The following is a 26,249-nucleotide window of genomic DNA, read 5'->3' on the forward strand; positions in this document are numbered from 1 at the left end:
TATTTATTTATTTATTTTTATTATTTTGGGCAAAGAGGGCACATTTCAAAGTCTTACACACACTTGTTATTACTGTCATAACTTGGTCTATGGCGAGGTTTGCTCTCCCGTGGTGCAAAAGAAATGGAACGGACGTGGCGTGCAGGTAAAGACATAGTTTAATTATTACTATAAACTCAAACAAAAGGTACAAACAAAAGGCGCTCACAGCGGAGGTAAAAAACTTGACTAGACAAAACAAAAGGCGCGCACAATGGCGGAGAACTATGAACATTAAACAAACAAAAACTTACGTGACAAGAGATGAGACAAGAACTAACGTGACAAGGAACTGTGAACATGGCATGAATGGGTGATGTCGCCAGGACGAACAACAGAAACAGAAAAGCCTATATAGTGACATGAAAAGTGAAAACAGGTGCGTGACTAACTGTGAACAGGTGCATGACATGACTGTGAAAACGTGAGACAGGTGTGTGTGAGTCCAAACGTGGAACAGGTGAAACTAATGGTTGCTATGGTGACAAACAAAACCAGGAAGTGAAACCAGGAACTAAGGAAGTGTCCAAAAAACAAAACAGCACATGGCCAAACAAAAACATGAACACAGACATGACAGAACCCCCCCCTTACGGACAGATCCCAGATGTCCAAAAACAAAAAACAGGATCAAGAGTCATGGGAGGGGGGGAGGGGGACATGGCGGTGGGTCGCCAGACCAGGTGTCCCCGAATCCACCGGGGCAGAGTCAGGTGGCGGCGGCGGGTAGACCGCCGCTGAACCTGACGAGGTGGGCGACCTGGGAATGGCCACATTCGTGGCAGACGAGGAGGTCGGCGCACCTGGCGTGGCGGACGCCCATGGAATGGCCACATCCTTGGCCGACGAGGAGGTGGGCGCGTTGTCGTGGCAGGCGGCGAAGCTTGGCGTGGTGCGTCAGGCGGCGAAGCTTGGCGTGGTGCGTCAGGCGGCGAAGCTTGGCGTGGTGCGTCAGGCGGCGAAGCTTGGCGTGGGTGGTCTTGGCCTTGGCGGTCTTGGTCTTGGCAGCGTGGGTCATGGTCTTGGCAGCGTGGGTCTTGGTCTTGGACTTGGCGTGGTTGGTCTTGGACTTGGACTTGGCGTGGTTGGTCTTGGACTTGGACTTGGCGTGGTTGGTCTTGGTCTTGGACTTGGCGGGGGTCTTGGTCTTGGTCTTGGCGGGGGTCTTGGTCTTGGTCTTGGCTTGGGTCTTGGTCTTGGTCTTGGCTGGGGTCTTGGTCTTGGCGTGGGGGGTCTTGGTCTTGACTGGGGTCTTGGTCTTGGTCTTGGCGTGGGGGGTCTTGGTCTTGGTCTTGGTCTTGGTGGGGGTCTTGGTCTTGGCGGGGGTCTTGGTCTTGGTCTTGGCGTGGGGGGTCTTGGTCTTGGTCTTGGCGGGGGTCTTGGTCTTGGTCTTGGCGGGGGTCTTGGTCTTGGTCTTGGCTTGGGTCTTGGTCTTGGTCTTGGCTGGGGTCTTGGTCTTGGCGTGGGGGGTCTTGGTCTTGACTGGGGTCTTGGTCTTGGCGTGGGGGGTCTTGGTCTTGGCGTGGGTCTTGGTCTTGGTGTGGACCTGGTACCGGAGCTTGCCGTCGTGGAGCTGGTACCGGAGCTTGCCGTCGTGGAGCTGGTACCGGAGCTTGCCGTCGTGGAGCTGGTACCGGAGCTCGGCGTGGTGGGTCTTGGCGTGGTGGAGCTGGTGCTGCGACGGGTGCCAGCCGTGGTGCTGCGACGGGTGCCAGCCGTGGTGCTGCGACGGGTGCCAGCCGTGGTGCTGCGACGGGTGCCAGCCGTGGTGCTGCGACGGGTGCCAGCCGTGGCGCTGCGACGGGTGGCTCTTGGCGTCGAGCAGGTACTGGCGGCGCTTGGCGTGGAGCAGGTACTGGCGGCGCTTGGCGTGGAGCAGGTACTGGTGGCGCTTGGCGTGGAGCAGGTACTGGTGGCGCTTGGCGTGGAGCTGGGCGTGGAGCAGGTGGATCTTGGCATGGTCGAAAAACTGGTGGTGGTGGTCGTGCTGGTGGCTGTGGCTTGGCGTGACGAAAGACTGGTGGTGGGGGTCGTGCTGGTGGCTGTGGCTTGGCAGGTCGAAAGACAGGTGGTGGTGGTCGTGCTGGAGGCTGTGGCTTGGCGTGACGATGCTGACCCACCCCACCTGAACAATTCCCAGCCCTAGCCCCCCCCTCAAGGAGCGGATCCCAGACGCGCTCCCCGCGGTCTGGAACCGTCTTTTGGGGTGGGCGGAGGGGGTTCAGGAGGAGGGCAGAATCCTCCCCTCTAAATTGTCCAAAAGGTCTTTCGTTCCCCCCCACCTGGGCTTTTGTGGGTGAAAAAAAAATTTCTGACTTGGGCGTGGCATGAGTCCTGGGGGGCGGGGCATGAAAATTGGGTGACTGTGATTGACAGGATCTGATTTCTAAAAACATGTCTTGGTAATATTTAATCATGGATTTAGAGTCTTTGGTTGGATGTGGCTGACAAGAAAAAGAGTTCAGGGGAAAAAAATCCATGACGTCACCCACTGGCAGCGGCGTGACGTCGTCCTGGGGAAGCCGGGCTGGCTGCAGCTCGTTTCCGCCCGGAGGGGGAGGAGCTTGCGGGAACGATGCGTCCTTTCCAATGCTTGTGGAAGCCCTCCCTGACGTCCTTCGTTGGGAGCGGCGCTTCCGGGACTGCGGTGACGCAGCGCCATCCTCGGACCAAAGGGAGCTGATCGGCACCAGTTTGCCGGTCGGACCCCACATGAGATCCCTGCGCTCCATGGGGGAATGGCGGAGTGTCTCGGCTTCCATGGCGCGCAGGACCTCCCACGTTACCTCGTCAAAATTGTCCCATTTTTTTGCGGGAGAGCTCTCGTGCTGGCGACATCTGTCATAACTTGGTCTATGGCGAGGTTTGCTCTCCCGTGGTGCAAAAGAAATGGAACGGACGTGGCGTGCAGGTAAAGACATAGTTTAATTATTACTATAAACTCAAACAAAAGGTACAAACAAAAGGCGCTCACAGCGGAGGTAAAAAACTTGACTAGACAAAACAAAAGGCGCGCACAATGGCGGAGAACTATGAACATTAAACAAACAAAAACTTACGTGACAAGAGATGAGACAAGAACTAACGTGACAAGGAACTGTGAACATGGCATGAATGGGTGATGTCGCCAGGACGAACAACAGAAACAGAAAAGCCTATATAGTGACATGAAAAGTGAAAACAGGTGCGTGACTAACTGTGAACAGGTGCATGACATGACTGTGAAAACGTGAGACAGGTGTGTGTGAGTCCAAACGTGGAACAGGTGAAACTAATGGTTGCTATGGTGACAAACAAAACCAGGAAGTGAAACCAGGAACTAAGGAAGTGTCCAAAAAACAAAACAGCACATGGCCAAACAAAAACATGAACACAGACATGACAATTACATATGTTGGCCAGATGGGGATCACTTCAATTTTTTTTACACACACTTGTTATTTCATATGTTGACCAGAGGGGTAGCACTTTTAAAACCGACACACAGTCAATTTTAAAAATCCCTCCTTTTTGGGACCACCCTAATTTTAATAGATTTCACCACCAGGGGTGCAAATGAGACATTCTCTATTAGATGCAATGCTTTTCCGTATTAGGACCATGATTTATGTCCTAACTTGTTCACCAGTCCTCATATGGACGGTACTTTTCCTTGTTGATGTCTCAAGAAGGGTAGAAATACAAGAACACACACACACACACACACACACACACACACACACACACACACACACACACACACACACACACACACACACCACACATTGTTGTATCTGTTACCTTCTTGAGACCTCCGAAAAATGCCTACCTCTTTAAGACCACCCTTTCTAGATATATAAAGAATTGTATTTACAACATTAATAATATATACATACTATGCACATATAAAAAAGGTAAGCTTTTAGTTAATTTTTTTATTTTTTGTTTGTAATTGGTTTTCATTATTTACTTCAAGTTATTACAGTATGTCTCGATATACATATTTATTAATTTTTTTTAATTAATTTTGGCCAAAAGGGGCACATTTCAATTCCTTACACACACTTGTTATTACATATGTTGGCCAGAGGGGGATCACTTCAAAATTTTACACACACTTGTTATTTCATATGTTGACCAGTAGGGTTGGGTATCGAGTATCGATTGGAACCGGGACTAACTTTCCGATTCTCCCAGAATCGTTCAAAAGTTTAAATTTTAAATCCTATTTTCGATACCCAGTCCGCCGACCGGAAAAAAAGAATAAGTCCGCCGACCGGAAGAAGAAGCCGCTAAACACCAACGAAGAAGCGCCCACCGCCGGAAGTGTTAGCATAGCCGAGCCTATGTAGCCGAGCGAGTCAGTCAAGCATGGATAGTGGGCGTCGGCGGTCGAAGTGTGGCTTTATTTTACTAAAAAAAATGAAATATTGGCGAAATGTAACACGTGCGACAGGACTGTTTCGTGCTTAGGAGGGTGCACGTCGAACATGATGAAGTACCTCCGAGTACAAATAAATGCGTGTCCCGTCTTCGACGCGCTGCGCCGACTGTCCTCCTGTGCCTCTTCCTCTGGCTTTGACGCCCAGCCTAGCACCTCAGTGACTGCATTGCAGTCCGAATCCGGTAAGTAAAACAATATATATGCAATAAATAATGTGTTTTGCGCCAACGTCGAGGCAGCTAACAAATTAGCCCGCATATTTTTTCATAGACAATTTACAACCTGCTAGCCAGGCTCCGCGATGTGCTCAGCGTACTCCGTTCACCGTAGCGGCAATGGGGAAGATGTCGGTGCCACAGACGGAAGAGTGCCACAGAAAGGTCACTGCACACATAGTCAAAAGACTGCATCCCTTTTCAGAGGTGGAATCTCCGACATTTAGGTTAGTTAAGCAATAACGTTAGAGCTAAGCTAATTGATACTGGGCTAAACAGTAACAGCAACATTACATGTTTGTTTATGTTTGCAGGGATACGGTGAAAACTCTCAACCCAAAATAAAAACCACCTTCCAGGGACTACCTGTCAAACACATTGATCCCGGCATGGTACAAGAAGAATCGGAATCGAGAATCGCCAGGAATCGGAATCGAAACAAAGAATCAGAATCGGAATCGGAATCGTTCTAATTCAAACGATACCCAACCCTATTGACCAGAGGGGGATCACTTTTAAAACCTAAACACTTTTAAAAACGTTTTGGGACCACCCTCATTTTGATAGATTTCACCACCAGGGGTGCGAATGAGACATTCTCTATTAGATGCAATGGTTTTCCGTATTTGGACCATGATTTATGTCCTAACTTGTTCACCGGTCCTCATATCGACGCTACTTTTCCTTGTTGATGTCTCAAGAAGGGTAGAAATACAAGAGCACACACACACACACACACACACACACACACACACACACACACACACACACACACACACACACACACACACACACACACACACACACACACACACACACACACACAGTGTAGGCAAAGAAAGAGAAACTCCCATACTGTTTTGGCATCTGCACCACTGTCCTTTGAAGCTATAGACATAACCAGGGGCGGAGCACCAAATTCTGGGCCCCCATACACAAGACTCCTAAAGACTCCATTCCACCCTCCACCCAACGTCGCCACCCCATTCACATACCCTTGGTATGTTTACATGGATTAAAACATGAAATATTGCATAGACTCGGTGGAAAACCAGCCAAATGTACAAAACAACTTCATTAGGTTTCTGTCTTTTTAAAGATGGGATTAACATATTTACAAAACTCTGACGAGTCCACATCACCACATGGGCTCAGGAACACTTCAGAATACCACTGTCAGTAACTACAGTTTATTGCTACATCTCTAAGTGCAAGTTAAAACTCTACTATGCAAAGCCAAAGCCATATATCAACAACACCCAGAAACGCCGCTGGCTTCGCTGGGCCCGAGCTCATCTACGATGGACTGATGCAAAGTGGAAAAGTGTTCTGTGGTCTGACAAGTCCACATTTCAAATTGTTTTTGGAAACTGTGGACACCCTGGACAAGTCGCCACCTCATCACAGGGCCAACCCAGATAGACAGACAACATTCACACACTAGGGGCAATTTAGTGTTGCCAATCAACCTATCCCCAGGTGCATGTCTTTGGAGATGGGAGGAAGCCGGAGTACCAGGAGGGAACCCACGCAGTCACGGGGAGAACATGCAAACTCCACACAGAAAGACCCGGAGCCCGGGAATCGCACCCAGGACCTTCTTATTGTGAGGCACACACACTAAACCCTGTACCATCCTGCTGCCCAACCCTGAACAAACCCCCTCTATATATAAATATATATATATATATATATATATATATATATATATATATATATATATATATATATATATATATATATATATATATATATATATATATACAGTACAGGCCAAAAGTTTCGACACACCTTCTTCTTCACTTTCTTTATTTTCATGACTATTTCCACTGTAGATTGTCACTGAAGGCATCAAAACTAGGAATGAACACATGTGGAGTTATGTACTTAAACATGTTTTATATTCTAATTTGTTCAAATAGCCACCCTTTGCTCGGATTCCTGCTTTGCACACTCTTGGCATTCTCTCCATGAGTTTCAAGAGGTAGTCACTTGAAATGGTTTTGACTTCACAGGTGTGCCTTTTCAGGGTTGATTAGTGGAATTTATTGCTTTATCAATGGCGTTGGGACCATCAGTTGTGCTGTGAATGAGAAGGTGTGTCCAAACTTTTGGCCTGTGCTGTACATTTTGTGTCAACAAATTCAACATAGAATAGCCATAATATGCATTTTCAATAACCGTATAACCTATTCACTTATACATGGTTATAAATCTGTCACGTTTCCCTTTACTTCTGGGTGCAAACTAGAGATTAGCTGATACAGTCCACATAAGATTATTATCAGTGGATACAACAAATCAGTAGTTATTATTACGATTTTGTTAGTCCATCTCCTAGAAGTTACTCTGTTTTGAAAACCTAGTGACAACTTTGTTTGTAACTTTCATCGAAGGTCCTCGAATGCACCGAAGATTTGGGCAATGAAATGCAAAAGAGAAACTATACGTAACTTTCTCCTATGCTGCCACACATACATTTGTTTTATGTTTACCTTCCTTCCATCACCTGTCCTTATTCCAGACATTTGACATTCTTAATCACAACTATATCAATTTCATATTAACATTTATGAAATACACTATATTGCCAAAAGTATTTGGCCACATGCCTTTACTCACATATGAACTTGAAGTGCCACCCCATGGAATTGTCCAAAATGTTTTGGTATCCTGGAGCATTCAAAGTTCCTTTCACTGGAACTAAGGGGCCAAGCCCAACTCCTGAAAAACCAACCCCACACCATAATTCCTCCTCCACCAAATTTCACACTCTGCACAATGCAGTCCAAAATGTAGCGTTCTCCTGGCAACCTCCAAACCCAGACTTGTCCATCAGATTGCCAGATGGAAAAGCGTGATTCATCACTCCAGAGAAGGCGTCTCCACTGCTCTAGAGTCCAATGGCGACGTGCTTTACACCACTGCATCCCACGCTTTGCATTGGACTTGGTGATGTATGGCTTAGATGTAGACGCTCGGCCATGGAAACCCATTCCATGAAGCTCTCTGCGTACTGTACATGGGCTAATTGGAAGGTCACATGAAGTTTGGAGCTCTGTAGCAACTGACTGTGCAGAAAGTCTTTGCACTATGCCAGGGGTGTCCAAACTTTTTCCACTGAGGGCCGCACACGGAAAAATTAATGCATGTGGGGGCCATTTTGATATTTTTCATTTTCAAACCATAACAAAATATATGCATTTTTTATTGATTTTACCTTTAGGGGTCCCGGGTACCATAAAGGGTCTCAGTCATTAAAATGTTAAAAATAAGTCAGATTATTATTATTTTTTAAATTATTAATGCTTACAGTAAATCTCTGTCAACTTCAAGTTGATATAAAGTAATACAAATTAAAAAAAAATGTTTTATGGCTTTTCTGTCAAAAACAACTTAGTTTTTTTTATAGTAAAACTGAAATATGCAGTATTTAGTAATTAGAGCCCTAAAAGATCAATAACGCAGGACACAATTGATTTTAATAATTTCATATTTTTGAGTAATCAGAGTGAAAATATAAATAAAAAAAGCACTAAATACATTTGGGATCCAAAAGGTGCCCCACTCATAAAGTGATACGTTTTTATTATGTTTTTCTTTTACTTTCAACACTTAAGTTACGAGATCAACTTCAGATATATCTGTCCATTTTATGCTGGAACTATTATTTTGTTTGTTTTATGCGCTTTTGTCAAAGAAAACTTTGATGTTTTTATATGGCTACTGCACAATATATGCAATATTTACCACATAAAACATTTTAAAGTGAAATATTTGAAGTAACTGGAGCCCTGAAAATAATTCATTATAACATGAATTTTTTGTCATTATTTTTTTTTTGGAGCAATGGCAAAAAAAGAAAAATGAAGAAAGACAAAAGGAAAAAAAACAGCCTGCATGGCAGCTTTTGTGTCAACATTGCAACTTTTTCTCGTTAGGTTTCACCTCATTCCACTTTTTTTAATGTTATTTTTTATTTTTACAATAGTATTTCCAGAATGTGTGGCGGGCCGGTAAACAATTAGCTGCGGGCCGCACATGGCCCCCGGGCCGCACTTTGGACACCCCTGCACTATGCGCTTTAGCATCCGCCGACCCCTCTCTGTCAGTTTACGTGGCCTACCACTTGGTGGCTGACTTGCTGTTGTTCCCAAACTCTTCACTTTTCTTATAACAAAGTTGACTTTGGAATATTTAGAAGCGAGGACATTTCACGACTGGATTTGTTGCCCAGGTGGCATCCTATGACAGCTCCACGCTGGAAATCACTGAGAGCGGCCCATTCTTTTAAAATGTTTGTAGAAACAGTCTCCATGCCTGAGTGATTGATTTTATACACCGGGCCAAGTGATTAGGGCACCTGATTCTCATCATTTGGATGGGTGGCCAAATACTTTTGGCAATATAGTGTATTTTGTATAGTTATAAATAGTTTATTAAATGGCAGTAAAAAACATTTTCCAACTTTACAAAACCTCAGGGGCCCCCACTGTGATCAGGGCCCCAGTACAACATCCCCCATTGACCCCCCACTCCAACGCTCCTGGAAGTGTCACTCATTATGTATACACATAACCATTTTTTTAACTTTAACACCATTCACACAGACTCGCAAATATGTTTGCGATGCTAATTTGTAAATAAACACTTAATAAACCAACTCTCCTTCATGGAATATACAGCTGATACTGTCTCATCACTACTTTGTTGTATCGCTGCCTAGGCAATAGGTGGGTTGCAATCACGTGACCTCGTGCCACTTTTTGGTTTCAGGCAGTGGTCCACAAACTACGGCCCGCGGGCCACGTACGGACCGCCAGCGTCCAAAATCGGCCAGTGGGAAATCCAAGGTAAAATGTATTTTATTTTATTTTTTATTTTATTATTTTTTTTTTATTATCTGTCTTTTCTAGCACATCCATCAATCCATGTTCTACTGCTTGTTACTCTCGAGGTCTCTTAGCCGCTTATTATTATTATTATTGTCTAAAAATGCATTTTCCCATCGATAAGGTGACGTCATCACGCTCGCGCCGCAGTGTCGCGCTTTCAGTCAATTAGTGCATGAGGAAAAAAAAATGGCGAAATCGTTGGGGAAATGTAAAATAGATTCCGAGTGTAGAGTTTTTAAACATCAGTGGACATATGACTTTTTTTTTTGTTCAGTGCAAGGAGAAGGCAGTTTGTCTAATCTGTGAGTATATAAATATATACTGTATATACAGTACAGGCCAAACGTTCTTTATTTTCATGACTATTTACATTGTAGATTGTCACTGAAGGCATCAAAACTATGAATGAACACATGTGGAGTTATGTACTTAACAAAAAAAGGTGAAATCACTGAAAACATGTTTTATATTGTAGTTTCTTCAAAATAGCCACCCTTTGCTCTGATTACTGCTTTGCACACTCTTGGCATTCTCTCGATGAGCACACCTGGGGAGTGAAAAACATTTCAGGTGACTACCTCTTGAAGCTCATCGAAGAAACTAGAATATAAAACATGTTTTCAGTTATTTCACCTTTTTTGGTGCCTTCAGTGACAATCTACAATGTAAACAGTCATGAAAATAAAGAAAACGCATTGAATGAGGAGAAGGTGTGTCCAAACTTTTGGCCTGTACTGTATATATGTATATATATATATATATATATATATATATATATATATATATATATATATATATATATATATATATATATATATATATATATATATATATATATATATATATATATATATATATATATACACTACCGTTCAAAAGTTTGGGGTCACCCAAACAATTTTGTGGAATAGCCTTCATTTCTAAGAACAAGAATAGACTGTCGAGTTTCAGATGAAAGTTCTCTTTTTCTGGCCATTTTGAGCGTTTAATTGACCCCACAAATGTGATGCTCCAGAAACTCAATCTGCTCAAAGGAAGGTCAGTTTTGTAGCTTCTGTAACAAGCTAAACTGTTTTCAGATGTGTGAACATGATTGCACAAGGGTTTTCTAATCATCAATTAGCCTTCTGAGCCAATGAGCAAACACATTGTACCATTAGAACACTGGAGTGATAGTTGCTGGAAATGGACCTCTATACACCTATGTAGATATTGCACCAAAAACCAGACATTTGCAGCTAGAATAGTCATTTACCACATTAGCAATGTATAGAGTGTATTTCTTTCAAGTTAAGACTAGTTTAAAGTTATCTTCATTGAAAAGTACAGTGCTTTTCCCTCAAAAATAAGGACATTTTAATGTGACCCCAAACTTTTGAACGGTAGTGTATATATATATATATAGCCCGGCCCTTGGCCAATTTTTTTTAACCCAAGGCGGCCCCCGGGTCAAAACGTTTGGGGACCCTAGACTCTAGGGTCTCAGAGGCTACATTTATTTGCCTGCATGAGTGCAGATTTAGGCATATTTTCAAATGTTTAGAGGCAAATATGTAAGCGATCATGAAAAAAATATTTACAATTGGATGGAGTGGATTCATATGCTCTTAAGAACAATATTTTTTGAAGAATTTTAACCATTTATCATCACCGAGACGTTACTGCTCGCCACAACTTCACTTCATTTGACACTCACGGTATTCAGAACTAACCACTCCACTGACACATGTCTTCTCTATCTGACCGACCACATCAAACATGAGGTGGATGCGGGCAAATACTGCGGCATGGTCATGCTGGACCTTCAGAAGGCCTTTGACACCGTTAACCACGCTATACTGATGGATAAGCTCAGAGCAATCGGATTTAACAAAACCTCATGGAGCTGGATGCAATCTTACTTGGAGGAGAGGGAGCAGGTGGTAGAGGTGAACGGCACCGTGTCCCCCCCCCAACCCCCCTCTCGGTGAGCTGTGGAGTCCCCCAAGGCAGTATATTGGGACCTTTACTGTTCATATATACATAAACGACATGTCATCGGCATGCGACTGTGAATTGTTCTTGTTTGCGGATGACTCTGCCCTGCTGGTATCCGGCAAGGACAAGTCACAGGTGGAGAAAATCCTCAGTGCTGAGCTCTGTAGAACTTGCACCTGGCTCGCTGACAACAAGCTATCCATACACTTGGGTAAAACAGAATCCATCCTGTTTGGGTCCCACATCAACCTTAAGAAAGTCAATGACTTCAACATAAAAGTGGGTGACATTGTTATCACCAGGAAAGATGAGGTCACCTACCTAGGTTCCATTCTAGAGGCTAACCTTTCCTGTGATAAAATGGCAACCAAGGTAATCAGAAAGGTTAACGAACGAACGAGATTTCTCTACAGAATCTCCTCTCTGGTCAACAAAAGCACCTTGAGGATTCTGGCGGGAACTCTCGTTCAACCCTTTTTCGATTACGCATGCACCTCCTTGTACCCTAGCACCTCCAAAACCCTCAAATCTAAACTCCAAACATCTCAGAACAAGCTAGTCAGGTTACTTCTAGACCTCCACCTCAGATCCCACCTCACTCCTACCCACTTCTCTAAAGTGGGCTGGCTCAAGGTGGACAGAGTTAAACAACTTGCACTGAGCCTAGTCTATAAAATCCACTACACCTCCCTGATACGAAGTACATGTCAAACTACTTCCTTAACGTAAATGACCGCCATAACCACAACACCAGGGGGAGCTCCACTAACCACGTTAAACCCAGATTCCGAACTAACAAAGGTCTTAACTCATTCTCTTTCTATGCCACATCAATGTGGAATGCGCTCCCAACAGGTATAAAAGAAAGGGCATCTCTATCCTCCTTCAAAACCGCAATAAAAGTTCACCTCCAGGCAGCTACAACCCTAAACTAACACCTTCCCCGGATTGCTAATAATCAAATGTAAACTAAAAAAAAGATGGGCAGCACATCATGTCTTTACATCTGAGGGGTCCACAAAGTAAATAGGTAAAAGACAAAGTTGGACTTATTCGTGCATCGGTAAGTAACATATTTGATTGACACAACGAGTGCTGCTTTAATCTTGACGCTAATGAGAAACAAGATAAGTTTGTTCGCAGTTGATTTCCTACTACAAATATTAGTCTCATTTACAGTTCATGTCTGTAGTTCTTTTTATGCTGTGAAGTTCATATGTTGTGTCATTATTTAACTATAAATGTCCCTGTTGTTCAGCAATGTTTGCTCGCGACATCAAGATTGAGTATATGCTGTTGAGTTTACAAGAGATTTATTCATCTTGTTTATTAATAATTAGAATATTTTCTTGATGCTAACAAATATCACCAAAGACGCTATAATGTGGTCATCAGTGTCGAATAAAGCACTTGGCTTTCCTGCACAACAACAAAACTTTAGTTTCTGTTATGAAAATGGACAGTGAAAATATAGTGGGTTGGACCAACTATCACAATATTTATCACTAGGACTTAACATGACGTTAGTTTATTTGCAAAACCAGGTCTTTGTAGTTATATTTAGGCATAGCAACCACAAAAGAACACAAACTAATGTGATCTCTTGTCCTTTTCATTTTAATTCTGCGATCAAACTACTAATATAGTAGAGAATGAACTCGATTAAATCGCAGAAAGTTTTTCAAACAAATCGAATGCTCAAACAAGCATTTTCCAAAGTGATCGCTGCAGACACAAGTGGTCCGATTGTATTCCACAAGATGATTAAAGTGATATTTTTTAAGAGCCATTTCCTTTGACGCACCTTCGCTTTTTTCCCCCTGACTTTATTACCTTCATGAACCACTTATTTCGGGACTCTATGAAAGCTATTTCCTATCTCTCTATTTGAACGACTGGAACACCCAAGAAGAGAACAGCAATACAGCATTTTCTGCTCAAACTCTACACTCACTCTCACTTGTTTTAATGCTGGAATTCTTTCCCATTCTTGCTTGATGTACAGCTTAAGTTGTTTAACAGTCAGGGGTCTCCGATGTGGTATTTTAGGCTTCATATTGCGCCACACATTTTTAATGGGAGACAGGTCTGGACTACAGGCAGGCCAGTCTAGTACCCGCACTCTTTTACTATGAAGCCAAGCTGTTGTAACACGTGGCTTGGCATTGTCTTGCTGAAATAAGCAGGGGCGTCCATGGTAGCGACGTTGCTTAAATGGCAACATATGTTGTTCCAAAACCTGTATGTACCTTTCAGCATTAATGGTGCCTTCACAGATGTGTAAGTTACCCATGCCTTGGGCACTAATACACCCCCATACCATCACAGATGCTGGCTTTTGAACTTTGACCCTATAACAGTCCGGATGGTTCTTTTCCTCTTTGTTCCAGTTTGTGGACGTCGTCAGACCACAGAACACTTTTCCACCTTGTATCAGTCCATCTTGGATGAGCTCGGGCCCAGCGAAGCCGGCGGCGTTTCTGGGTGTTGTTGATGAATGGCTTTGGCTTTGCATAGTAGAGTATTAACTTGCACTTACAATACACTTACAGATGTAGCGACCAACTGTAGTTACTGACAGTCGTTTTCTGAAGTGCTCCCGAGCCCATGTAGTGATATCCTTTACACACTGATGTCGCTTTTTGATGCAGTACCGCCTGAGGAATCGAAGGTCCGTAATATCATCGCTTACGTGCAGTGATTTCTCCAGATTCTCTGAACCTTTTGATGATATTCCGGACCGTGGATGGTGAAATCCCTAAATTCCTTGCAATAGCTCGTTGAGAAATGTTGTTCCTAAACTGTTCGACAATTTGCTCACGCATTTGTTCACCAAGTGGTGACCCTCGCCCCATCCTTGTTTTGTGAATGACTTAGCATTTCATGGAAGCTGCTTTTATACCCATTCATGGCACCCACCTGTTTCCAATTAGTCTGTTCACCTGTGGGATGTTCCAAATAAGTGTTTGATGATCATTCCTCAACTTTCTCAGTCTTTTTTGCCACCTGTGCCAGCTTTTTTTGAAACATGTTGCAGGCATATTTGCAAAAAACAACAAAGTTTACCAGTTTGAACGTTAAATATCTTGTCTTTGCAGTCAATTCAATTGAATATAAGGATTTGCAAATCATTGTATTCTGTTTGTATTTACCATTTACACCACGTGACAACTTCACTGGTTTTGGGTTTTGCACTTTTACTGGTGGTCTTTAATTGCAGTTTAGTATGTGTTATCATGCAGGGAATTTGACGCTGTGCAGAGTTTACAATTTATAGACGCCAATAACACTTTAAGTAGACGTTACACAGCAATAATATAGCGTCTGGCAATTTGTTCTATCCAGTCGCCTGATCATGATAGTTTGAGAAATTACCGACGGATTGATTGGATGGGCACTGAGGTGTGTGTGATTACACGAGTCTGGCTTGTGTTATGTGATGTATGGCGCTAGCTGTACTAGAGCTTCTATGGGGTGTTCTGGTATCCATTTGGATGAATCGGCATGGGTGACTGGGGCTGCAGGAAGGTGGGGGACTCCTGCTCTTCCCTGATCAAACAAACCACCAATGGAGACCTCGGTCATGCTCTCGCTCGCTCTATTATCCATATTTTCCTACTTTTTAGACTTTTACCCCCTTTGACTTTCTGTCAACCGACCTCAGTTGTTAAGTCGTTTCGCCGTATCGCCCCAAACAATCAGCTATGAGGGAAGATGACGAGAAGAGAAACGATCTGCGAGTCATCAGCGCGAGCCAAAGACAGGAAACATTTTGCAGCAACTACCGAGCCGGGTGGAAACGTTATATACCTGATCTGTGTGAGTGACGCATGGAGGGATGCTGGGGATGAAAGGAGGGCAGTCAGGGGGAGGCCAGACATTCCCTTTAAAAAAAAAAAAAAAAAAAAAAAGGTAATTGGCCTGTGTAGGCTTCATAATGGAACCGTCAAAGGGCTCCCCTTTCACGACACAATGGCATTTGTGTGCTTGTATCTGTGGGCGTGAGCACATACTGACTAAACGTATGTGCAGGAACAGGCTTTTAACATGAGGACGGAGGGTTTGGACCCTCACATGCCCCCGGGACACTTTGAGGTGCCGCGAGGGACCACTGGAAGAGAATACAAAACCATTAGGCTTGTGTATACACGTCATCCATACATTAGTGCGGGGGTCTGCAACATGCGGCTCTTTCAAAAATGTATGAAAATAGAAAACGATGGGCAGGAAAAAATATATTTTTGTTTAAAATGGTTCCTGTAGGACAGGGGTGTCCAAAGTGCGGCCCGGGAGGCCATTTGCAGCCCGCAGCTAATTGTTTACATGCCCGCCACACATTCTGGAAATGCTATTGCAAAAATTAAAAAAATATTTAAAAAAGTGGAATGAGGTGAAATCTAATTAGACAAAGTTGCAATGTTGACACAAAGCTACCATGCAGGCTTTTTTTCTTTCTTTTGTCTATCTTTGTTTTTTCTTTTTTCTTTTTTTGCCATTGCTCCAAAAAAAAAAAAAAATCAATGTTATAATGAATTATTGACCTATTCAAGGCTCCAATTATTTCAAATATTTCACTTTAAAATGTTTTATGTGGGAAATATTGCATATATTGTGTGGTTGCCATACAAAAACATCAACATTTTATTTGACAAAAGAGCATAAAACAAACAAAATAATAGTTTAAACGTAAAATCGACAGATATATCTGAAGTTGAGCTCGTAACTTAAGTGTTGAAAGTTTTAAAAAAAATAATAAAAATGTATCACTTTCTGAGTGGGGCACCTTTTGGATCCTAAATATATTTAATGGGATTTTATTTATCTTTTCACTGTGATTATTCAAAAATAATAATGAATTGAAATCAATGGTGTCTTGCATTATTGATATTTTTAAGGCTCTAATTACTTCACATCAAACATTGCTTTCTGAATGTTTTGGGCAGTGGAGGAAATACTGCATATTTCAATTGTATTATAAAAAACTAAGTTGTCTTTGACAGAAAAGGCATAAAACCTTTTTGTTTTTTTAAACTTTATATCAACCTGAAGTTGATATACTGTACAGATTTACTGTAAGCGTTATATAAATTAAAAAAATAATAATTTGACTTGTTTTTAACAATTTAATGACTTAGACCCTTTATGGTCCCCGGGATCCCTAAAGGTAAAAAACAAACAAAATCCATATACTTTGTTATGGTTTGAAAATTAAAAATATCAATATGGCCCTCGCATGCTTTAATTTTTCCGTGTGCGGCCCTCAGTGGAAAAAGTTTGGACACCCCTGCTGTAGGAGGACAAACATGACACAAACCTCCCTAATAGTTAGAAATTCCCACTATTTTTATTAAACATGCTTTTATGATGAGAGTATTTGGCGAGTGCCGTTTTGTCCTACTAATTTTGGCAGTCCTTGAACTCACCGGAGTTTGTTTACATGTACACAACTTTCTCCGAGGCTGCCAAAGAAAGATATGTTTTATGCAACTCCTTCGTTGTCTCATATCGTCCACCAAACGTTTTATGCTGTGTGTGAATGCACAAAGGTGAGCTTTATTGATTTTATATATGGAGTGCTTATCAGGCATATTTGGTCACTGCATGACTGCAAGCTAATCGATGCTAACATGCTATTTAGGCTAGCTTTATGTACGCATTGTATCATTATGCCTCGTTTGTAGGTATATTTGAGCTCATTTAATTTCCCATGTCCTCTGTGTATTTAATTTATATCTGCATTTCTCATGACACATTATGAAGCACCAGTTCCATTGGCAGCAAAACAGGCCCAGAGCAAAATACTACCACCACCATCCTTGACGGTAGGGTTGGTGTTCCTGGGATTAAAGGCCTCACCTTTTCTCCTCCAAACATATCGCTGGGTATTGTGGCCAAACAGCTAAATTTTTCTGACATCACATGGACAAAGATAAGACCTTCTGGAGGAAAGTTCTGTGGTCAGATGAAACAAAACTTGAACTGTTTGTACTCTTTTGACCACGACTGTACAGTATTTACCGTATTTGGTAATTTTAAGCAATGCCGGAACTTATTCTCTCAGCACATTTATTTACTGTGGAGAGGGGCGTGGTCGCGCGTTCCTTGCGGGCGGGGTGTGTGTGGGGGCCGGCCATGAAGCAGCAGACAGGTGAGTGGATGGCTCAGCTGGAACGAGTTATCTAATCACCTGTTCCTTTATTAGCAGCGTCAGAGACCATGAGAGGGGAAGCCGGGAAGCACGGAAGGAAGGACACTGGAGGAGAGGGCTGAAAAGCCAACACGGAGACATTATATGTGAGACGAGCTGAAAAGCCAAGTAGAGACATTGTGTGTGCGAAGAGCTGAAAAGCTCAAGAGAGACTTGTGTAAGGGAATTAAAACAATTGTTAAAACCACATCCGAGAGTGTTGTGCCTTCCCCGGTGGTCCAAGAGGAACCCGAGACAGAAACGTCTCACAGTGGCACCCAACAAGGCGGACCACAGAAGGTATGTCGACAACATCCCCGCTGGAGGCACTGGGCCAAGTGCTGGCCGAGGTGTCAACGGCAAGCCGGCAGCAGACACGGGTGCTGCAGGCGCTAATGGACAGAGCAGAGGCGGCGGGAGGCATGTCCTCCATGGAGCGCATGGTGGAGGGGGAGGACCCCCAGACATTCCTCGATGTCTTCGAGGCCACGGCGACATTATGTAAGTGGCCGGAGGAGGAATGGGGCGTGAAACTGCTGCCTCTCCCGGTGGGGGAGGCGCAGCGAGTGGCATTGTGTCTCCCGGCGGCCGCTCGCATGCAGTATTCAAACTTGCGCCACGCCATACTGGACCGGGTCGGCAGCAGCCCCGGAAACCATTGGCGAAAGTTCCGGGCCATGAAGTTGGGACCAGGGGACCGGCCATTCGTGCTGGCGTTCCAGCTGAGAGACGCAGTAACCCGTTGGCTCCAGCCTAACGGGTTGGATCCAAAAATGCTGGAAGCCATCGTCCTGGAGCGGTTCGTGGAGGCCATCCCGGCCAGGACCTCCGCGTGGGTAAAGTACCACAGCCCCCCGGACGTCAAAGCAGCGGTGAAATTGGCGGAGGAACACCTGGCGGTCCAGCGGGAGGCGGAAACCCAGACGGCCGAGGGGCCCACCCCAATCACCCCGCCGGCGACTCGCCCCGCTATGGGGAGGGGTGGAGGGGGCGCCTCTGGAGCGGCGACCACGCCCGGCGGAGCCACCCGGAGCCCGGGAACAGGTTCCCCACGCGGGCATGAAAAAAGAACACACACCCACACGCACCCAGAGACACACAAAGGGGGACACACGGGGTTATAATATCTCTCCGATGTGTGCATTCCAGGGTACCGGCGCTGCGGAGAAAGGGCTTCCCTTGCAGATGGCACCTCAAACACCAGGGCCGGTGTGCTGGAGGTGCGGACGGCCCGGAGCACTCCCGGCGCGGGAGTGCTCCGTAATGGAGGTGATGCGGGTTGTCGGGCCTCCAGCACCCGCCCCCGATCGGGGAGAGACGTACTGTGTCCCGGTAAGGGTACAAGGGAGTACATATCGGGCGATGGTGGATTCGGGCTGAAAACAGACCATGATCCACCAAAACCTGGTTTGACCCGGGGCGTTGAGGCAGGCGACACGGGGGAAAATTAGGTGTATTCATGGGGATGTGCACGAGTACCATATGGTGCCAGTGGAAATTTTATATAATAATCAAAAGCATAATGTCAAGGTTGCCGTAAGCACGCACCTTACGCACCCCGTAATTCTAGGGACGAATTGGCCGGGATTCAACCATTTGGTGACACAATGCGTAGGGGTGCGTTCACGGACAGTAGGAGAGGGGAGTATCCGCGCAGTTCTCAGCGGCGACGCGGCTTCATCCGGTACTGCCGAGCGGGAAACGGCGGGGGCTTCGCGGGAGGCCCCCCCGGCCCCCCGGTGGCAACCTACTGAGGATTTTCCCCTCGAGCAGTCCTGTGATGAAACCTTGCGCGAGGCCTGGGACCAGGTGGATTATATTGACGGTCAGCTGGTGCGCCCTGGGAAAGCACGGGTATTCCCCCATTTTTCAATTATTCGGGATAGATTATACCGAGTGGGCCGTGACACTCAAACCGGGGAGGAACACACCCAGTTGTTGGTGCCAAAACGCCGCCGGGAAATGGTTTTCCAGGCGGCGCATTTTAATCCCATGTCTGGCCACTTAGGGTATGATAAAACACTCAATCGGGTCATGGTCCGATTCTATTGGCCAGGCCTCCGGGCAGACGTGCGCCGTTGGTGCGCTGCCTGCCCGGACTGCCAGCTGGTGAACCCAGCGGCCACCCCGAAGGCGCCCTTGCGCCCATTACCGCTCATGGAGGTCCCGTTCGAAAGAATTGGGATGGACCTCATCGGACCATTTCACCCAAGCACACGGGGATACCGCTTTGTGTTAGTCCTGGTGGATTACGCAACGCGTTATCCCGAAGCAGTGCCCTTGCGCTCTATCTCTGCCAAGAGTGTTGTGCAAGCGCTGTTTCAGGTCATCTCCCGAGTTGGAATCCCGAAAGAGATTCTGACTGACCAGGGCACGTCCTTTATGTCACGCACGATAAAGGAACTTTACGGGTTACTGGGAATTAAAGCGATCCGCACCAGCGTGTACCAATCCGCAAACGGATGGGCTGGTGGAGAGATTAAACAAAACGCTGAAAACCATGATCCGTAAATTTATGCACGAGGACAAACAGAATTGGCATAAATGGTTGGACCCCCTAATGTTTGCGATGTGGGAGGTACCCCAGGCCTCAGTTGGTTTCGCACCTTTCGAGTTATTGTACGGCCGGAGGCCTCGCGGAGTGCTGGACGTCATTAAGGAAAGCTGTGAGGAAGGTCCGAGCTCCAGCAAAAATGAAATTCAGTACGTCATGGACATGCGAGCAAAACTCCACAAGGTGGGGCACTTGTCACGTGAGAATTTGCTCCGTGCCCAAGAGCGTCAGAGGCCAACGTATAACAGGGGGGCCCAACTACGCCAATTCCCACCGGGAGAAAAAGTACTTGTATTGCTTCCAACCTCAAGCTCCAAATTACTTGCAAAGTGGCAGGGACCCTTTGAGGTCACACGGCAAGTGGGTGATGTCGATTACGAGGTTCTGCGCTCGGACCGACGCGGAGACACGCAGATTTACCATCTGAACCTGCTGAAGGCATGGAAAGAGGCGGAGCCTGTTTCCATGGTGACAGTAGTGAAGGAGGAGGAGGAGTTGGGGCCGGAGGTCCCGTGCTCTGGCCCGGCCCCTCAGCTGTCCTGTGATGACCAGCTCACATTGGCACAGAGAGCGGAGGTTGCTGAGTTACAGCGGCGCTACTCGGATGTGTTCTCCTCGCGGCCCGGTCGCACGGATCTCACGCGTACCCAATGCCTCGGGTCGACGAGCTCCTAGATCGGCTGGGCACTGCTCGGTTTTTTACGACACTGGATTTGACCAAGGGCTACTGGCAGATTCCCTTGTCACCAGAGTCCCGAGAAAAAACGGCCTTCTCCACTCCGGAAGGTTTGTACCAATTCGTGACACTTCCGTTTGGCTTGTTCGGGGCGCCCGCCACGTTCCAGCGTCTCATGGACCGCGTGCTGCGCCCCCACGCTGCGTACGCGGCTGCCTACCTGGATGATGTCATCATCCAGAGTGGCAGCTGGGAAGAACACATGCGGCGGGTGGGGGCGGTGCTCGAGTCCCTGAGGCGGGCGGGGCTCACCGCCAACCCGGCGAAGTGCGCAGTTGGCCGGAGGGAGGTACAGTACCTGGGGTACCACTTGGGGGGGGGCAGGTGCGGCCCCAGGTAGATAAAACAGCGGCAATTGCGGCCTGTCCACCCCCCAAGACAAAAAAAGAGGTGAGGGAGTTTTTGGGACTGGCGGGCTATTACCGCCGGTTCATTCCCCGGTTCGCGGACTTGACCGGCCCACTGACTGACCTCACCCGAAAGGGTGCTCCAGAACTGGTCCAGTGGACGGAGCAGTGCCAGCGGGGGTTTGAGAAGGTAAAAACAGCACTCTGCGAGGAGCCGGTGCGGCCCATGCCTAACTTTGACATCCCTTTCTGTCTGCAGGCGGACGCGTCGGGCCGGGGACTGGGTTGCGGTGCTGTCCCAGCGGGTGGGGGACGTCGACCGCCCCGTGCTGTACATCAGCCGGAAACTCTCGGACCGGGAGGCAAGGTACAGCACGGTGGAGAGGGAGTGCCTTGCCATCCGGTGGGCGGTCGGGCCCTCCGCTACTACCTGTTGGGGCGTGCCTTCAGTCTCTGCTCGGACCACAAACCGCTCCAGTGGCTCCACCGCATGAAGGACGCCAACGCGCGGATCACCCGGTGGTATCTGGCATTACAGCCCTACAACTTCCGGGTGGTCCACGGGCCGGGGGCACAGATGGCCGTGGCCGACTTCCTCTCTCGCCCCGCTATGGGGGGTGTGGGGGGGTGTGGGCGCGGCCGGACGGCTGCCCGGCCTGAGTCTAGCGGTGGAGGCATGTGGAGAGGGGCGTGGTCGTGTGTTCCCTGCGGGCGGGGTGTGTGCGGGGGCCGGCCATGAAGCAGCAGACAGGTGAGTGGATGGCTCAGCTGGAACGAGTTATCTAATCACCTGTTCCTTTATTAGCAGCGTCAGAGACCATGAGAGGGAAAGCCGGGAAGCACGGAAGGAAGGACACTGGAGGAGAGGGCTGAAAAGCCAACAAGAGACATTATATGTGAGACGAGCTGAAAAGCCAAGTAGAGACATTGTGTGTGCGAAGAGCTGAAAAGCTCAAGAGAGACTTGTGTAAGGGAATTAAAACAATTGTTAAAACCACATCCGAGAGTGTTGTGCCTTCCCCGGTGGTCCAAGAGGAACCCGAGACAGAAACGTCTCACACTTACGTTTCCATAGCAGCGCATTTCTGACTTCCGGGAACACAAATGTGTGTTCCTACTTCCGGAAACAACCGCGAGTGTTTACCAATCATGGCAGCCTTGGTAGTAGACAACAAAGACGACAATTTTTGGACAAATTAAGATTCACAACCTTATCTTTTTTTAAGATGAAAATACGGAGAATGAACTGTCGTTTATAGAAGCAAGCCCAAAGGAAGGGTGAAACGTTGGAGCAAACGGAAGCTGAGAGAGTGAGGTCGGCGTGGCTTTAAAGCTGTAAATGTGGAAATTGGAGCCATGCTGTTTTGACATAAATAGAGTGCGTACCCAAAATAAACCGGAAAAAAAATATTTTAATTTTTTTTACAAACAACATTTGGCTGGACAATAACCGAGACGGTATACGGAAATGAAAATATTTTGGCCGATAATCTAATCCTAATAAAAGTGGGTCGTATATTTTTTTAAAATGAGGTACCACTCTATTAGAAATGTTGCTGTTTGTGCCAGACATGACCTACAAAAATACAAAATGGCTCCTTCCACCTGGTATGGCATGAGTTTAGCTTAAAAGAGAGACAAACATTTTGGTACCAAATTCCTAAACACACTAGAGCAGGGGTGTCAAACTGGTTTTCATTGAGGGCCACATCGCAGTTATGGTTGCCCTCAGATATATGAATATACATGTATATATATTAGGGCTACAACTAACGATTAATTTGATAATCGATTAATCTGTCGATTATTACATCGATTAATCGATTAATAATCGGATAAAAGAGACAAACTACATTTCTATCCTTTCTAGTATTTTATTGAAAAAAACAGCATACTGGCACCATACTTATTTTGATTATTGTTTCTCGGCTGTTTGTACATGTTGCAGTTTATAAATAAAGGTTTATAAAAAATAATAATAATAAAATAAAATAAAAAATATGCCTCTGCGCATGGGCATAGCATAGATCAAACGAATCGATGACTAAATTAATCGCCAACTATTTTTATAATCGATTTTAATCGATTAGTTGTTGCAGCCCTAATATATATATGTAATACATTAACAATATATTTATATATATGTACAAATATTTACATTTTACTTTAAAAACTGGCAGCTCAGTCACCAGAATTTTACAGTAAAAGCAGTGTGTTTTTTACAGCATATAAAAACATGGAATAAATAGAATGGAATGGAGAAACAATACCGCTGTTTTTAGCTGTAAAATTCAAGCAACAGAGCTGCCAGCTTGTTTTTTTTACCGTAAAATCTTGTTGTTTTAATGTTTTTGTTCTTGTTTTTTGTTTACATTTTAGTGTCTTACTGTATATGGAAAAAAAACAGTACTAGAGTACCAAAAAAACAGTACCAAAGATTTTATGGTAAAAAACTCAGTCGGCGGAATTTAACCGCAAAATCTATCGTCAATTTTACAGTCTACGATTTGATTGATAATTTGTTTGGAAATCATAAGATAAGCAGATATTTAAGTACAGTATTTGTCTTTATTTTAACAACAAATATTTTTGGAATACATGATAATATAATATTTTGATTTTGATAATATTTAATTTTAAAAGATATGCAATTGCATGCAGTACATAATTTTTAATGTCAAAAGGGAAAGAAAAAATATATTTAGTAAGAAAAGATTAAGCATGTGATTGACACATTATTTCCAGGTTTTTCCGGGCCACATAAAATAATGTGGCGGGCCAGATTTGGCCTTCGGGCCTTGAGTTTGACACCCGTGCACGAGAGGGTTCCCGTTGTGTAGAGGAACTTGGACCACAGATTCTCATGTTGACATTTTAACCATGCTAGCAAACATAGAACACTGGGGTCCAGTGTTTACATAGCTGAGTGATTCCTCAAGGCACCCCTTTAAGTCCTCTCCTGTATGGCGGTTACACATTTTTCAAACATGTGTTTTATTAAACTAAGGTGTTGCTGTAGCTTGTTTACGTCAGATGCAGTCAGTAGTCATTTGTTCTACTTCTTTAGGGGTGTTCCTCAAGGTTCCATTGAAGGTCCTCTCTTTTTCATCGTTTGCGCTATTCAACTGGTGGCCAGCAAGTTCAGTTCAGGTTCCGCCTAATGTTATTCCGATTCTTAAGAAGCGGAGCACAATCTAATTAAGTGTTTTTAAAAAGCTGGTTTCAACCGAATTCCTGTTAAAATCTGTGAGATTTACTGTCCAATGCAGGGGTCACCAACCTTTTTGAAACCAAGAGCTACTTCTTGGATACAGATTAATGCGAAGGGCTACCAGTTTGATGCACACTTAAATAAATTGCCAGAAATAGCCAATTTGCTCAATTTACCTTTAACTCTATGTTATTATTAATAATTAATGATATTTACACTTAATTGAACGGTTTAAAAGAGGAGAAAACACAAAAAAAATTACAATCAAATTTTGAAACAGTTTATCTTCAATTTCGACTCATTAAAATTCAAAATTCAACCGAAAAAAAGAAGAGAAAAACTAGCTAATTCGAATCTTTTTGAAAAAATTAAAAAAATAATTTATGGAACATCATTAGTAATTTTTCCTGATTAAGATTCATTTTAGGATTTTGATGACATGTTTTAAATAGGTTAAAATCCAATCTACACTTTGTTAGAATATATAACAAATTGGACCAAGCTATATTTCTAACAAAGACAAATCATTATGTCTTCTAGATTTTACAAAACAAAAATTTTAAAATAAATTCAAAAGACTTTGAAATAAGATTTAAATGTGATTCTACAGATTTTCTAGATTTGCCAGAATATTTTTTTTAAATTTTAATCATAATAAGTTTGAAGAAATATTTCACAAATATTCTTCGTCGAAAAAACAGAAGCTAAAATGAAGAATTAAATTAAAATGTATTGATTATTCTTTACAATAAAAACAATAAATTTACTTGAACATTGATTTAAATTGTCAGGAAAGAAGAGGAAGGAATTTAAAAGGTAAAAAGGTGTATGTGTTTAAAAATCCTAAAATCATTTTTAAGGTTGTATTTTTTCTCTAAAATTGTCTTTCTGAAAGTTATAAGAAGCAAAGTAAAACAATTAATTTATTTATTTAATCAAGTGAAGACCAAGTCTTTAAAATATTTTCTTGGATTTTGAAATTCTATTTGAGTTTTGTCTCTCTTAGAATTAAAAATGTCGAGCCAAGCGAGACCAGCTTGCTAGTAAATAAAAAACAAATTAAAAATAGAGGCAGCTCACTGGTAAGTGCTGCTATTTGAGCTATTTTTAGAACAGGCCAGCGGGCTACTCATCTGGTCCTTACGGGCTACCTGGTGCCCGCGGGCACCGCGTTGGTGACCCCTGGTCCAATGGATGGCGACTGTCTGTCGCTTGTACATCACTCAATGAAATGTTAATTATATAGGAAATGCACTTTATTTACAACACATTCAGTAACACTTTAGTATGGAGAACATATTCACCATTAATGAATTGCTTATTAAAGTAACTCTGTCATGATCCGTGGTCTGGATCATGTTTTGTGTTTTCAGTTAGTTTTGGACTCCAGTAGTTCCTGTTTGTGCACCTCTGAGTTGTTACCATAGCTGCTTAGTATTTTCACCTGCCTCTTGTGTTCGGGACGCTCACCTGTTGCTCAAGAGAGACACTATTTAAGCCTGCTTTTGCCGGTCACTCATCCTGGCTTCTTTGTTTGCGTCACGCTACTATTATGTAAGTTTTGTTTGTCTTTTAGTCTGTGCTAAGCAGTAGCCTTAGCTTCAAGTGCGATCGGCACCTTGTTCCGTCGGTTTGTTTTCCGTTTTGCACTTCGTTGAGTGTTTT

At 44.4% G+C, this 26,249-nt stretch overlaps 1 long non-coding RNA gene across 1 annotated transcript in view; it reads left to right on the top strand.

Moving 5' to 3' along the window:
* The window catches only part of LOC133641198 (uncharacterized), a 64,306-nt gene extending 45,944 nt beyond the window's left edge, over positions 1–18,362 (top strand). Inside the window, exons 3-4 of the long non-coding RNA XR_009824267.1 lie at positions 9,454–9,530; positions 17,752–18,362. This is a non-coding gene — a long non-coding RNA (uncharacterized LOC133641198). The remainder of the gene's footprint in view (positions 1–9,453; positions 9,531–17,751) is intronic.
* The last annotated feature ends 7,887 nt before the right edge of the window (positions 18,363–26,249 follow it).

Source organism: Entelurus aequoreus, linkage group LG23 (genome assembly GCF_033978785.1).
Source record: "Entelurus aequoreus isolate RoL-2023_Sb linkage group LG23, RoL_Eaeq_v1.1, whole genome shotgun sequence".
NCBI classification, from domain to species: Eukaryota; Metazoa; Chordata; class Actinopteri; order Syngnathiformes; family Syngnathidae; genus Entelurus; species Entelurus aequoreus.